The 14,625-nt window shown below is 36.5% G+C and overlaps 1 protein-coding gene across 1 annotated transcript in view; it reads left to right on the forward strand.

Moving 5' to 3' along the window:
- Positions 1-11,241: 11,241 nt before the first annotated feature.
- LOC129220943 (sex peptide receptor-like) overlaps positions 11,242-14,625 on the forward strand; it is a 195,711-nt gene continuing 192,327 nt past the window's right edge. Inside the window, exon 1 of the mRNA XM_054855381.1 lies at positions 11,242-11,365. The gene's annotated coding sequence lies outside the window, so the exon portion shown is untranslated. The remainder of the gene's footprint in view (positions 11,366-14,625) is intronic.

Consider the following 14,625-nt stretch of genomic DNA (forward strand, 5'->3'; position numbering starts at 1 on the left):
ACAGTGTATTTTTCTAAGACGAATGAGTCAAATCATGTTAAAATTCTAGTAACGTCTTTAAAGAAAAACATACTGCAGTACTGAATTCAGAAAATACAACCGCTTTTTTTAGTTTTATATCTAGACTAGAAAATCACTCGTCAAGTTATGACGGGCGAAAATTGCTTCTTCATTTGAGTAAAGCATTTGTCTGTTTGGGGATATTTCGATCGTTGAAATTTTGGGTCGCATAACTTTGGGCAAACGTTCCTGGAAAAATCAGCGGTGTCGAAGTACAAGTATATTATCTCTTTTTGTGTCAAAATATTGGCAACAATTGAAAAAAAAATATCAAGAATATCAGCTATTTTCTAGTAAAAATCAGGACTGTAGAGTCGGAGTCAAAGAAACGGAGTCAGACTGATTTTGAAATAAAGGAGTCGGAGTCGTTATAAAATATGCTGACTCCGGGCTTCTTTGTTTCTTTAATTTTCATTGACTCTCCTTGCATTTCTTTAAAAAAAAACTGACTACCGATTGGTTTGATTACATGTATAAAGGTAAACGAATGAGAAAATAACTGTCATTGGCAACCAGCTGGCTTGATTGTTTAACGAACTTTTTGTAATAGTTAAATACGCCGGCCCCTAGCTTTTTTTTTTTTTTAACTAATAGCAATTGTCAGCAAACGGTTTTATTCATAACATTTTCTAAGTAATCACTTTCAAATGAAAATAACAATATATTTTTTACTTTGATCTCCATTATAAAATAGTAAAATTAACGTATCACTTGAGCAAGTCGGAACCAGTAGCTCGGGAAAAAACTTCTTAAGAGTATTCGGTAAATTCAAATAAGTACTGGCGCGAAAGCGCGAATTCAAAAGATCCGATGAAATATATATGCTTCTTAAATCTAAAGACTATGTCTGTAAGCTTGGTTCTCACTAAAATGTATTAAATAAATTGAGTATATGATTTCATTGTTACAGCACTTAATCTTCATATTATGGTTAATTTTGAAGCAGTCAAAAAATTAAAGTTAAAAATTGAGCGAAGTAGAAACATAGGTATAGTAAAAGCTATTCGTACAAAGCTGTATACCGCCGAATTTTGTGCAAAACTTGCTCCAGATTTACATGTAACCCGCCTCTCCTCACAATATGGTGCCCTATTTACGTTAAAACTTTATAGATGAAATATAATTTAATATTATTCGGTAAGTTTTTCAGAATTAAAGTATTTATATTTTTTAAACTTTAAAATTTACTTGTGGTGTCACCCTGGACGGACCGCCCTCTCTCAAAACGTTTTTTTAATCAGCGAAAAAGACTTTTTTCTCTCAAGTTAATAGCTTTCAAAAATTGAAAGCACAAGATTTAATCAATATCTTTTAAAAACGAATAAATACCTTTGTACTTGAAAGTTAAATCAATGGACAACAACGTATTGATGCACGAAAATTGAAAATTATGACGTGTTTCGACGTTATAAGGAATACCTTTTTCAGTGCAAAGAAATGTGAACTTTTAGATGAAAAGTCATCCAAGGAAAGCAACATGGTGGAACAGATGACTTTATAAACAACAAATTTCGGCTTCAGGTGTCATTTTGCTTATTTGTTTTGTTAATTTAATTTTTTTTATATTTTGGAGTTGGAGTCGGAGTCGGACGTTTCAAAATCTCGGAGTCGGAGTCGGACATTTTCCTTCCGACTCCGCAGGCCTGGTAAAAATACATACACAATTTTATAATCATTCTCAATTGTAAATTAATTCATGTTTAAAAATAACTTCATTGCTTGTGACGTCAGAACGTTACTCGATCAGCGAGCAATCTGGAGCGAAAAGCAATAATATCTTTAGCAGTTTTTAACGTTTTGCATGATGTCGTTTGGTATAGTCAGCCTATCTGTTACCCATATTTTTAGGGAACTAAACTAAGTCTGTATTTTCACTCAAGGAGAAAGTTACCTCTTTTGTTGTGAGAGATAAAATGATACAGTAAAAGGAAAGCTGAGTCTTTGTATTCTCTGCCTAAGAGGAAACAACGTTGAATGATTTCCTCTCTTAAAGTGAAGTTCTGCAAGAAACCCATCTCTATAAAGAAAACGCAGTGCAACTGTTTCGTGGTATTTAAAAAAGCATTATTGTTCATTCGAGAGACCTTATAAAATCCTTGCGAAATACTTCTCGCTCACTCATAACGACTCTGAATCGACTACACAAAATCTCTTTACCAAACGGCACTGTTCATGCCGGGGGCTCCGTGGCTCAATGGTAAAAGCTTCGCATCATAGGCCGGAGGTTGCGGGTTCGATTCCCGTCGGAGCCCTGGGTGTTATTTCCTCTCTATGTGCTGTAAATCTTTTTTATGTTGTCTTATCTGGTCATAACGAAGTTCAATCTTTTTAGACAATGGCACCAATCTTTCCGTAGTAGTTTATTACGGACACGTCAACAACAACAACTGTTCATGCAACAGTTGAATCATTAAGTGAACTTCAGATATTTTCCGAATTAAAAAACTAGTTTGATTTTGTTTCACTCAATTAATCTTGGGTTGGTGTTGAAGAGAGATACTAGTTACCTGCTAAGAAAGCTCTTAACTTAGTATCGAAAACAGCTTCGGCACATAACAAATAATCAATACAATTAAAGCTATCCAGCCAATGTGTACATGAACAACAATTCAGTTCTGAAATGCATTATTCTCTTGCTATACGTTCTCAACTTTTCGACATAAAGCCACATTTTACGGCCATTATCAGTAATACAATGAAACAGTTTCATTCTTTATATATTAATATAATTTCTTGCAAAGACAATTATAACTGTTGAATGCTAAAGCAATTTTAAGCAAATTTAATTTTATTTTTATGTATAGACTTATTTCAAACTTAAAGTGGTATCTTTGACTGACACAGCTTCAGTTTTTAAGAAGTTGATTTTCGTACAAAGATAACTGGTATGCTGTGAGCACAGGCCGAGGTATCCCTATCGGTAAGGCACCAGATTTGTGGCATAAGTATTACAGGTTGGATACCAATTATGGTTGAAGATCCACCTTGTGAGCTAATTTGACTTGTGCTTGTCAAATCTGTCGCGGTTGGTCACTAAGTCTTCAACGTTTCCTTTCCAAATTAATACTTCTGGGACTTTTGAATCTAGAGTTATTTGCTTGCTGGTCTGGATCAAAAAACAGAGCTTACTTCAGGACCCTATAAGCGGTGAAACTACCTCTGTATTACACTCGGATATCGGAGAGCCTTGGAGTGGGAAGTGAAGTAATGTAGTGGACATCATGAAATTTTCTTCTGTAAATTTCACTTGACCAATGTATATTTACGGACTATCGCATTTACCAAATTTTTTAGCTGTGGTGACATTTGAACTCTGCGTATTATATTAACCAGATTGGCGCAATTTTTATTCTTGGAGGAATTTCAAATTTATGTATTATCACAACCAAGTTTCATAGATTAAGTGTCTTGGTCACAGTTCCAGTTCTGATAATGCACAAGGGCTGAATCATGCAAGAGAACAGCAGTTGCATAGGACAAGAAAAGCACTCGATGCACATTCCTTCTTTGAGCAATTAATCGATGGTAAAGTCAACTCAAAACTAAACAATAAATGTTTCAGTTTATTTTTCGAGAGAACAGCCATCTTTTTGTTCTGAAACCCCTTGGAAATGAATAACGGCAAAACTTTATCAGCTCCTCTCTCATTGTAATGCATATGAGGCCCAATTTTTTTATGAATCTTTGTATTATTGTTTCAAATGCAGCAGTCAGAATAATAGAGGAAATCATTCGGATTGGCCACCCTCTGAAGAGATTGATGCCAAAACTAATCATTACGATTCACAGTAAGGTACCGCCCTATAGCCAGGGCTAAGGCAGAAATACGTGAAATACACCGCCAGCTCAGTCATTTCCAGCCGAGGACTGCAGTTTCGTGCTTATTAGCACTCATCAGCCCGGCATAGGAAAGTGACTGAGCTGGAGATGGAAAACCTCTTAAGGAAGCCAAGAGTGCCAAACAAACTGGTAGCTAATATAGAATTAGCGCAAACCAGACGAGTGACCGAAACAATGGTTCGGTTCAACTCGAATTTTGAAGGCAAGGCAGGTATATTCACAGTAAGGTACCGCCCTATAGCCAGGGCTAAGGCAGAAATACGTGAAATACACCGCCAGCTCAGTCATTTCCAGCCGAGGACTGCAGTTTCGTGCTTATTAGCACTCATCAGCCCGGCATAGGAAAGTGACTGAGCTGGAGATGGAAAACCTCTTAAGGAAGCCAAGAGTGCCAAACAAACTGGTAGCTAATATAGAATTAGCGCAAACCAGACGAGTGACCGAAACAATGGTTCGGTTCAACTCGAATTTTGAAGGCAAGGCAGGTATATTCACAGTAAGGTACCGCCCTATAGCCAGGGCTAAGGCAGAAATACGTGAAATACACCGCCAGCTCAGTCATTTCCAGCCGAGGACTGCAGTTTCGTGCTTATTAGCACTCATCAGCCCGGCATAGGAAAGTGACTGAGCTGGAGATGGAAAACCTCTTAAGGAAGCCAAGAGTGCCAAACAAACTGGTAGCTAATATAGAATTAGCGCAAACCAGACGAGTGACCGAAACAATGGTTCGGTTCAACTCGAATTTTGAAGGCAAGGCAGGTATATTCACAGTAAGGTACCGCCCTATAGCCAGGGCTAAGGCAGAAATACGTGAAATACACCGCCAGCTCAGTCATTTCCAGCCGAGGACTGCAGTTTCGTGCTTATTAGCACTCATCAGCCCGGCATAGGAAAGTGACTGAGCTGGAGATGGAAAACCTCTTAAGGAAGCCAAGAGTGCCAAACAAACTGGTAGCTAATATAGAATTAGCGCAAACCAGACGAGTGACCGAAACAATGGTTCGGTTCAACTCGAATTTTGAAGGCAAGGCAGGTATATTCACAGTAAGGTACCGCCCTATAGCCAGGGCTAAGGCAGGGCTAGGGCAGGCGGTGTATTTCACGTATTTCTGCCTTAGCCCTGGCTATAGGGCGGTACCTTACTGTGAATATACCTGCCTTGCCTTCAAAATTCGAGTTGAACCGAACCATTGTTTCGGTCACTCGTCTGGTTTGCGCTAATTCTATATTAGCTACCAGTTTGTTTGGCACTCTTGGCTTCCTTAAGAGGTTTTCCATCTCCAGCTCAGTCACTTTCCTATGCCGGGCTGATGAGTGCTAATAAGCACGAAACTGCAGTCCTCGGCTGGAAATGACTGAGCTGGCGGTGTATTTCACGTATTTCTGCCTTAGCCCTGGCTATAGGGCGGTACCTTACTGTGAATATACCTGCCTTGCCTTCAAAATTCGAGTTGAACCGAACCATTGTTTCGGTCACTCGTCTGGTTTGCGCTAATTCTATATTAGCTACCAGTTTGTTTGGCACTCTTGGCTTCCTTAAGAGGTTTTCCATCTCCAGCTCAGTCACTTTCCTATGCCGGGCTGATGAGTGCTAATAAGCACGAAACTGCAGTCCTCGGCTGGAAATGACTGAGCTGGCGGTGTATTTCACGTATTTCTACCTTAGCCCTGGCTATAGGGCGGTACCTTACTGTGAATATACCTGCCTTGCCTTCAAAATTCGAGTTGAACCGAACCATTGTTTCGGTCACTCGTCTGGTTTGCGCTAATTCTATATTAGCTACCAGTTTGTTTGGCACTCTTGGCTTCCTTAAGAGGTTTTCCATCTCCAGCTCAGTCACTTTCCTATGCCGGGCTGATGAGTGCTAATAAGCACGAAACTGCAGTCCTCGGCTGGAAATGACTGAGCTGGCGGTGTATTTCACGTATTTCTGCCTTAGCCCTGGCTATAGGGCGGTACCTTACTGTGAATATACCTGCCTTGCCTTCAAAATTCGAGTTGAACCGAACCATTGTTTCGGTCACTCGTCTGGTTTGCGCTAATTCTATATTAGCTACCAGTTTGTTTGGCACTCTTGGCTTCCTTAAGAGGTTTTCCATCTCCAGCTCAGTCACTTTCCTATGCCGGGCTGATGAGTGCTAATAAGCACGAAACTGCAGTCCTCGGCTGGAAATGACTGAGCTGGCGGTATATTTCACGTATTTCTGCCTTAGCCCTGGCTATAGGGCGGTACCTTACTGTGAATATACCTGCCTTGCCTTCAAAATTCGAGTTGAACCGAACCATTGTTTCGGTCACTCGTCTGGTTTGCGCTAATTCTATATTAGCTACCAGTTTGTTTGGCACTCTTGGCTTCCTTAAGAGGTTTTCCATCTCCAGCTCAGTCACTTTCCTATGCCGGGCTGATGAGTGCTAATAAGCACGAAACTGCAGTCCTCGGCTGGAAATGACTGAGCTGGCGGTGTATTTCACGTATTTCTGCCTTAGCCCTGGCTATAGGGCGGTACCTTACTGTGAATATACCTGCCTTGCCTTCAAAATTCGAGTTGAACCGAACCATTGTTTCGGTCACTCGTCTGGTTTGCGCTAATTCTATATTAGCTACCAGTTTGTTTGGCACTCTTGGCTTCCTTAAGAGGTTTTCCATCTCCAGCTCAGTCACTTTCCTATGCCGGGCTGATGAGTGCTAATAAGCACGAAACTGCAGTCCTCGGCTGGAAATGACTGAGCTGGCGGTGTATTTCACGTATTTCTGCCTTAGCCCTGGCTATAGGGCGGTACCTTACTGTGAATATACCTGCCTTGCCTTCAAAATTCGAGTTGAACCGAACCATTGTTTCGGTCACTCGTCTGGTTTGCGCTAATTCTATATTAGCTACCAGTTTGTTTGGCACTCTTGGCTTCCTTAAGAGGTTTTCCATCTCCAGCTCAGTCACTTTCCTATGCCGGGCTGATGAGTGCTAATAAGCACGAAACTGCAGTCCTCGGCTGGAAATGACTGAGCTGGCGGTGTATTTCACGTATTTCTGCCTTAGCCCTGGCTATAGGGCGGTACCTTACTGTGAATATACCTGCCTTGCCTTCAAAATTCGAGTTGAACCGAACCATTGTTTCGGTCACTCGTCTGGTTTGCGCTAATTCTATATTAGCTACCAGTTTGTTTGGCACTCTTGGCTTCCTTAAGAGGTTTTCCATCTCCAGCTCAGTCACTTTCCTATGCCGGGCTGATGAGTGCTAATAAGCACGAAACTGCAGTCCTCGGCTGGAAATGACTGAGCTGGCGGTGTATTTCACGTAATCATTACGAGTTCACATGGGGGTGCACATCTAGTTCAATTCAATGCATTGCGTTTTGAATTAGAACACCGACAATAAATTTGTCAGATACTTGCAAAAACAAACAGATGGACAGATAATTCCCAAAAATGGTCAAAATACGTTCAACGTTCAGCACACCTTAAAGCTCGGTAATCTATCAAAATACGAAAATTTTCAACTGATTAATAGTTTTTTCGGTGTAGAAGAAAGCATTCAAATAGTTTTTCATCATTATCATTTGACTCCCAGATCGTTAAAATTTTGTCTTCAAGTCAAAAACAATGACAAGGTTCTTCGAGGTAAAAGCAAAGCGCAAAGGGTTCCACGGCCTTAAAAGTTGAGGGAACCGCTGGTCTAGTAAGTAGTAACTGATCATGACTATGCTTGAAATGAGCTGACATGAATTTTTTGATTGGTACCCCCCCCCCCTCCGCCACACAACCACTTTTAATCTTTTTTTTTTTTTCGAAACTGTTTTTAAAAGGTAAAAAATAAATAGATGAATAAAACAAAGCAAAATGAATAGAAAACGTATTAAAAGTTGGTAAATGCTCTTTTTTAAAACAAGACGAAGTACATTACCACCCCCACCCCCACCCCCCACCACCACCACCCAAACATACGATTAACACTATACTAGTATCACGCCTCACCTGATTTTTTTTTTTTTTTTTTTCCAGACCAAGTGTTTCTTTTTTTTTTTTTTTCAATCCGAACTTCACAAAGTGTACTTGATTAATTCACTATCTGATAAGGAAAGTTATGATTCATTTCATCCTTACCCCTGCACAAACCTTCAATTTTGGAAGGAAGAAATAAATAGTTTGCCCCAAGATCATAGCAAAATAGTAGTGTTTCCCCCCGTGTTGTTTCATTGTTTTTTTTCCCTTCTTTTCACACTAAACTAAAAATAAATCTAAGTATCAGATCATATGTCTATCCGCATAAAACTAACCGTTTTTCTACACTATTTGGAGTGAAGCTGTTTTTTTCTTTTCTTTAATGCTAGTTTTCTTTTTAATATCAGTTTTAAAGGAGAGTAATGCAGCGAGATCTATTTATACATATATTAAAAGCAGTTATAGTTCAAACAAATTTTGCTAGTTTGAGCATAACCTTCCATGTTGTTAAGCTTCATTCCAGATTGCCCTCCCCCCCCCCCTCCCACCACCGTCCCACTTTCCGAAAGAAAAAAAAACTGCAAATGAGTGGTTCTATTTGTGTGTTAAAGTTTTTTTGACTTTTAGTTTTTATAACCCCCCCCCCCCCCCCCCCCCCAATTTATAAGCCTTAGTCGCTACTGATGTTTAGCAGCGTGCGTCCCAGTTTATTATGATTACAACCCTTACGTGCCAGCTTTTTTTTTTTTTTTTTTTTTTGATACAGTTTTGAGAAAAAAAGATAATAAGTGGTTGTGTGGCGGAGGAGGGGGGGGGTACCAATCTAAAAATTCATGTCAGCTCATTTCAAGCATAGTCATGATCAATTACTACTTACTAGACCATCACCAGTAAGAGAACCCCGCATTTAACTAGTTTGACTCTGAAAAATGTCATTATTTCATAAGTAAAATTTTATTTAAAAATTGACGAAAATACGATCCCATTGAGATCCCAATTTGAAACTTTGCACAAATAAAGATAAAATACACACAAATTTTTGAAAAAATCATTCTACGTTTTCTGAGAAATTTAAATTTATTTTTTTTTTAAATGATTTTTTTCTGAAATTAGTCATGTTGCGTATCCTATCAAACAGCAGCTAATGTACTTTAAAATGCCTTTTACCAAATCTTTCTATCTATATTTGGTGCTGAGTTATCGTCCATTTTATGTTCAAGCATCCATGAAAAATAGAGTTTTTCGAAAAATCAAAGTCTCATAAATAAAAAAATAAAAGAGATAAAAATCTAAAAATTTGGAATTTGTATTAAATCGAAGGGCAAAATTGATGAGCTAAATTTCAAAGAAATGCGAAAAGGTAAGGGAAAAACCTTTAGATCACTTGACATGGAAGGACCCATGTGGAGAAAGCATTGTAAATCGATCCTTCTCACTAAAAATTACAATTTTTTATTACAGTTCGAAGCACATGCAATCAAAGAAATATTGAGCACAAAAAGGCCAGCTCTGAAAAAGAAATAAACGGTAAATTTTGCCGTTCACTAGAAGAACACGCAGATGAAAATGGAACGCAGATCCCGCTTGCAAGAAGAATGTTGTGGGGGGTGGAGATCTGTTGCGCTTGCGCCCGCCCGCGGAACCTTCTTTTGGGGGGGATCGTTCGAAGAGGAATCTCGCGTAGACGGTGGCCAGAAGCCGGCGGGAGAAGTTGATTGTGTTAGCGGCTCAACCACTGGGTGTCGTCGCGCTTCTTCAAAAGCTTCACTGGAACTGCAACGAAATCACCTGCCGCCGAAGAACACTTCTGCTCTTTTGCGTTGCCAAATATGGATCTGTAGTTTCTGCAAAGAATCGGATAATTTATTTCTTAAACTTTTTAAAAAGGTAAAATTGTCTGGTATATGAAAAAATAAAAGATTAAAATTTTGATCGGATTTTAAATTATATGAAAGTTAATAAGTTTAGATTGCTTTATAATGCATTGAGTTACAATAAGAGTATCTGAAAACTGACGTGAATCTATAATTCATTCCATAATTTGCGATCTAAATATTTTTCCAATATCATTATATTTTAAACTGATTGTCATGGTTACTAAATTTCTCATAGTTTAATAAACACGAGCAAGATTTGGGCTTTTTCCATAGATGATTCATTCAAGTTTTTTATATGTTTACTAAAAACTTAAAATTAATAATATTGTAATGTGGAGAGAAACATATAATTCACAACTTTCCAAGGAGTAATTAAAAAATTGCCTTTTTATGAGACTATTTGTGAAACAAAAATAAGAAAAATGATTAACTACTATACAAACAAATAAAAGCGAGATTTAAAAAACAACAAGAAAAAAAAACAGGTTTATTACAATACTTAGCTTTCGTACTTCTTTCGAACATTATATGAAATAATAATAATATTACTTACAGCCCCAGTAAAATGTTAAAACTTACGTTTTTGTCTTCTGATGGTAAATAAACGGAAAAATGTCTCAATCCTAATTTTTAATATTTTAGTTAGATAAAGTAAGATAATTTTTATGCTGAAAGTAGTTATTGATGTGTTTGTCTTTGAACTTACACTTAAATGTTAATGCATTAAAATATTTTCAACTAAATATTGTTGTTTAATTCAGCTTTTGCGAAAGTCAAGCTTGAATGTATATAATAGTTTCTTTTCATCGAGTAGCTAAAAGTAAGACTCAATCCTTTAAAAGCAGAGCTTAAAATTATCTTTATTTATTCAACTTATTTGAAATAACGATTATAGCTACATATTGTTTACTGCATAACAGTACACTGCAAACATTTGAGTACTTCAACAAATTTAATTTTTCCTATCACTGATAACATTTACATCAAAATGCAAATTAAAACACTTTAAAATAACGCATTTTTCATATCAACATTTTCAATGCACTTAAGCTAAGAAATACATGTGTGTGAAAATAAAATATTAATAAAACAACGTTTGGTAAAATCGCAAAAAAAAAATATAGTTTTACTCAGAAAAGAAAAACGTTTTTAGTTACGCTTCTATATCGTGAACACTTTTGACATAGAGGTATAGAAACAAATTGACTTTCGTGTTCTATAGTAGTGTAAGGTTTTAAAAAATGAAACTAGAATAAAACATTTAAACGATATTTGTTTCTGATATTCCTTTTTCGAATGTATCTCAAATTTATACCGTAAGTCTAACTCTGAACTTTTTAGTTTAACAGATTATTAAAAATCAAACTTTGGAAAGTTTTAATTCAAACCACAGACATTTCAAAGAACTAAGAGAGACATATGTGAATATCATTGACTAATATTTCAAGAATTGTCAGAAAATTCGACATTGTGTTAACAGAAAAGTTACAATTGTGACCGAGAACACTGAAAAGAGCATAATCAACACTTGTTGAATCATCAGACATTTCAAGACATACTGCTAATGAAAACTTTTCGCATTCTATTGCTAAAAAATGGAAGGAACTGCATTGACAATATAAGGAACTTCTAAAATAGAAAGTGAGAAGGTAAGTGTTGCCATTAAAATGAAAATTTATTTGTTAAATTTTATTTCCTTAATACTGTGTTTGAAATTTAAAAATAACCTGTTTGCTGTATCAAAGGTGTAGTTTGGTTTAAAACATCTACTTTTTATCAATAGAATTACAGTTAAAAACTATTTTTATGTATTCCAGTTATTCAACGTGGCTTTTTCTTCAGTAAAACAATCTATTAATGTGTCACTTGTATCACTTAAAGTTTGTTTCCAGCACACTAACATTCTTAACATAGTGGTTAATAAACTATTTTTATATCATCGTTCCATAATTTATAAAAGTAAATAATATAAAGAAATAGCGTTACTTAATGCAATTCACTCATACGAAAACACTTCTTTAGCCCATCTTGTTCAGTAGCGTATTTGTTGTACTTGAATAATTATGCAAATATTTGCAACGCTTACATGTTTAAGCTGTATGTACACACACTTCAGCTGTACCAGGCATGGTTTTTAATGTTATCCGAGATTTCGTTGTAATTTTTCAAAATTAAATTTTTGTTCCAAATTTATCTCTCCTATTTGCTTACAACCAAGCTTTTTATTAAATTCTGTGTTTCCTATTTTGACATTCCTGTTCACAGTACTCAAATAACTAAATATTTATTTATTTTTTTATTTTATTTAATTTTGAAAAGGCTTACAATAAAGGCTGAAAATAATGCTTCTTTAAATGCACATTTTCAGTATTATCTAAGAATATTTTCGTAATTTTGAGCATTTTTATTTTAATTACTTGTTTGTACACTGTAAAAAAATTCCTAAACGTTACGAAGTATTTCCGTGTAACGTTTCAGGATTTCAATGAATTTTATCCACTTCCAGGAAAAATTACGTATCACTGCCAAAGTTTTCCTGAATTGCTACAAGCTGCACGAATGCTGTTGTAAAAAATATTTTTAGCTCCCAGTTTAAAGATTAACTAAGCGTATTTATAAAGTATCGACTTCTGTCTGATTAAGGCCCATCCATGCTGAATAACCTCTCAAAGGGTACGAATAAGTATGGATTACGTTGCTATGCAAGAATTGCAGGCGAGTAATATTTTGAAAAACTTGCTTGCAATTCTGCCTTAGCTTTGGCCATGTTTGCATTACTACTTATTGAACTTCCTTAATAATTCAGGAAGGTGCCAAGCTATTATATTTTACCTGCCTAAGCTTACTCCAAAGTTCCAGAAACACGACTGGCTTCAAACGGGAAGACTTCTGAGTTTTTTAGGAAGCCTTCGGGATAATTTCAGGAAGGTTACTGAATTTTAGCGGAAAACGTTCCTGGTTTTTGTAAGGTATCTTACTGGCAGAAATTGGGCACATCAGCTGCCCATTATTTTCCAATAACGTTCTGTCTTCGATTTTACAGTATAGCATTTTAGTATAAAAAATATCTGCAGCTTTTATGTTTCTTCGCATTCTTCGTTAGTAATATGAAATATAGTTTTTCATGTTTCCCGCAATTTCGAGGCATTTTTAAAAAGTTAAATTTCATGGTAAAGTTATCTCTCACTCGCGTTCATAGCTGAGCTTTTTTTGTCTTAAGAAAAAATTCAATTTCATGCTCTTAAATTTAAAACAACGGCAGTTTCTGGTACTTATAAGCTCATTTTCACAGTACTCAAAGGAATTTAAGAATGCTATACTTTTGTGTTGAAAAAGGTCAAAATTAGGGCTTAAGTAAAAAAAATTTCAGCTCATATTCATCAGTGATATTCCAAAATATCTTCGGATTCTAAAGTAATATTTTTATTTTAACTACGTGTATACGGTATTTAAAATAAGGTTTATCTGTAACTTTCACTTTTTTTAAGCTTTATGTAACCATACTTTCAACTAACCAGATATAGTTTTGAGTTTTTCTCATGCTTTCTTATTTTCTTTTTTAAAAAATTACATTTTGTGGTAAAGTGCTCTCTCATACTCATTCCTTACTGATTTTCTTGCTGAGTTTTATACTTATTACGTATTGAAAGAACATTCATTGTCTTTTTTTTTTTAAATTGAAGCAATAGTAATGCATCTGGTATTTAGATGCTCATTTTTACAAATGCCAAACTTAATGGAACGACAGCCCATGGCGGCCAAGCCGTACTGTGTCCATCTCAGTCTTCCTGATCAAGGGCTGTGAGGTGCTAGGCAGATGTTCCGGTTTGGTGGTCAGCCGAACGCGGAACCCCTAGGACTTATATCATAAGCACGCTTGGTACTAATTTTATCCACCCACTGAAGGGATGAATGGGTGAGTCAAACATGACCGATCCGGGATAGAACCAGAGCCGGCCTTAACGAATGCGGGGTCCAATTGAAAAACTCTGGCGGGGCTCTTTACGGAATAATTGCATTTAATTTGAGACAAAAATAAAAAGACATTGACGAGAGGGAGGGGACAGCAGATCCGAATCTTGAAGATATGGTGTCCCAGGACTAATGAGACTTCGAGTAGTCCTCACTCAGTCACTAATGAGATTAATGCTCAGCTAAAGAAATTAAATTTTACATTGGTCTCACAAACATTTTATTCCTATCATATTGTGAAGCTTATTATTGTAAGGATAATTAGAAAAATAAAGCAATAAAAGAGCACTCAACACATAATTCTTATACGTTGCACCGTTCAATGTTTAGAGCAGTAGTGTCCAACGTACGGCCCACGAAACTGACCCATGTGGCCCGCTGTTTTCTTTAAGGTTACAAAACGAAAACAACGATTAATCACAATGTTACGAAATTGGAGCCAAGTGTTCAGAAATTAGTATCTATAAAGCAGATTCTCTTCGCCGACAACTTTAGGACCAATTCTCAGTTCGTAATTTTGTTTCCTTTTACATGCTTTTTTTAAATCTGGGGGGGGGGGGCGATATTTTTTCCTTTTTGTATGTGTTCTGGTCCGAGAATTATATTAATATGAGGTTCGATCCGCGGGACACCACTGGAATTATGGGGAATCAAAGTAATAATATTTGCCTGTCATATTGATGTAGATTTCTTTTCGTATGGAAGTTTTCATTCAGAGAAGAATTTCATTCATTTTGACAAATTAAAAAATATCTAAAAGCTTCAGGAACCTCCTTTATCCCATTGATTGAACACACATTCCTAGATTAAGCTATTAAGCATAAGTTAAATATTAAATTTGAACTTTTTATTTTCATACCTTTTTTTTTTTCCTTCGTTCATTTGAAGGAAAAAATATTTTTTTTTCTCTTGGCGCCGGCCGCTGCTAGTGCGGGGA

The sequence above is a fragment of the Uloborus diversus genome, chromosome 1 (genome assembly GCF_026930045.1).
Source record: "Uloborus diversus isolate 005 chromosome 1, Udiv.v.3.1, whole genome shotgun sequence".
In the NCBI taxonomy this organism is placed as follows: Eukaryota; Metazoa; Arthropoda; class Arachnida; order Araneae; family Uloboridae; genus Uloborus; species Uloborus diversus.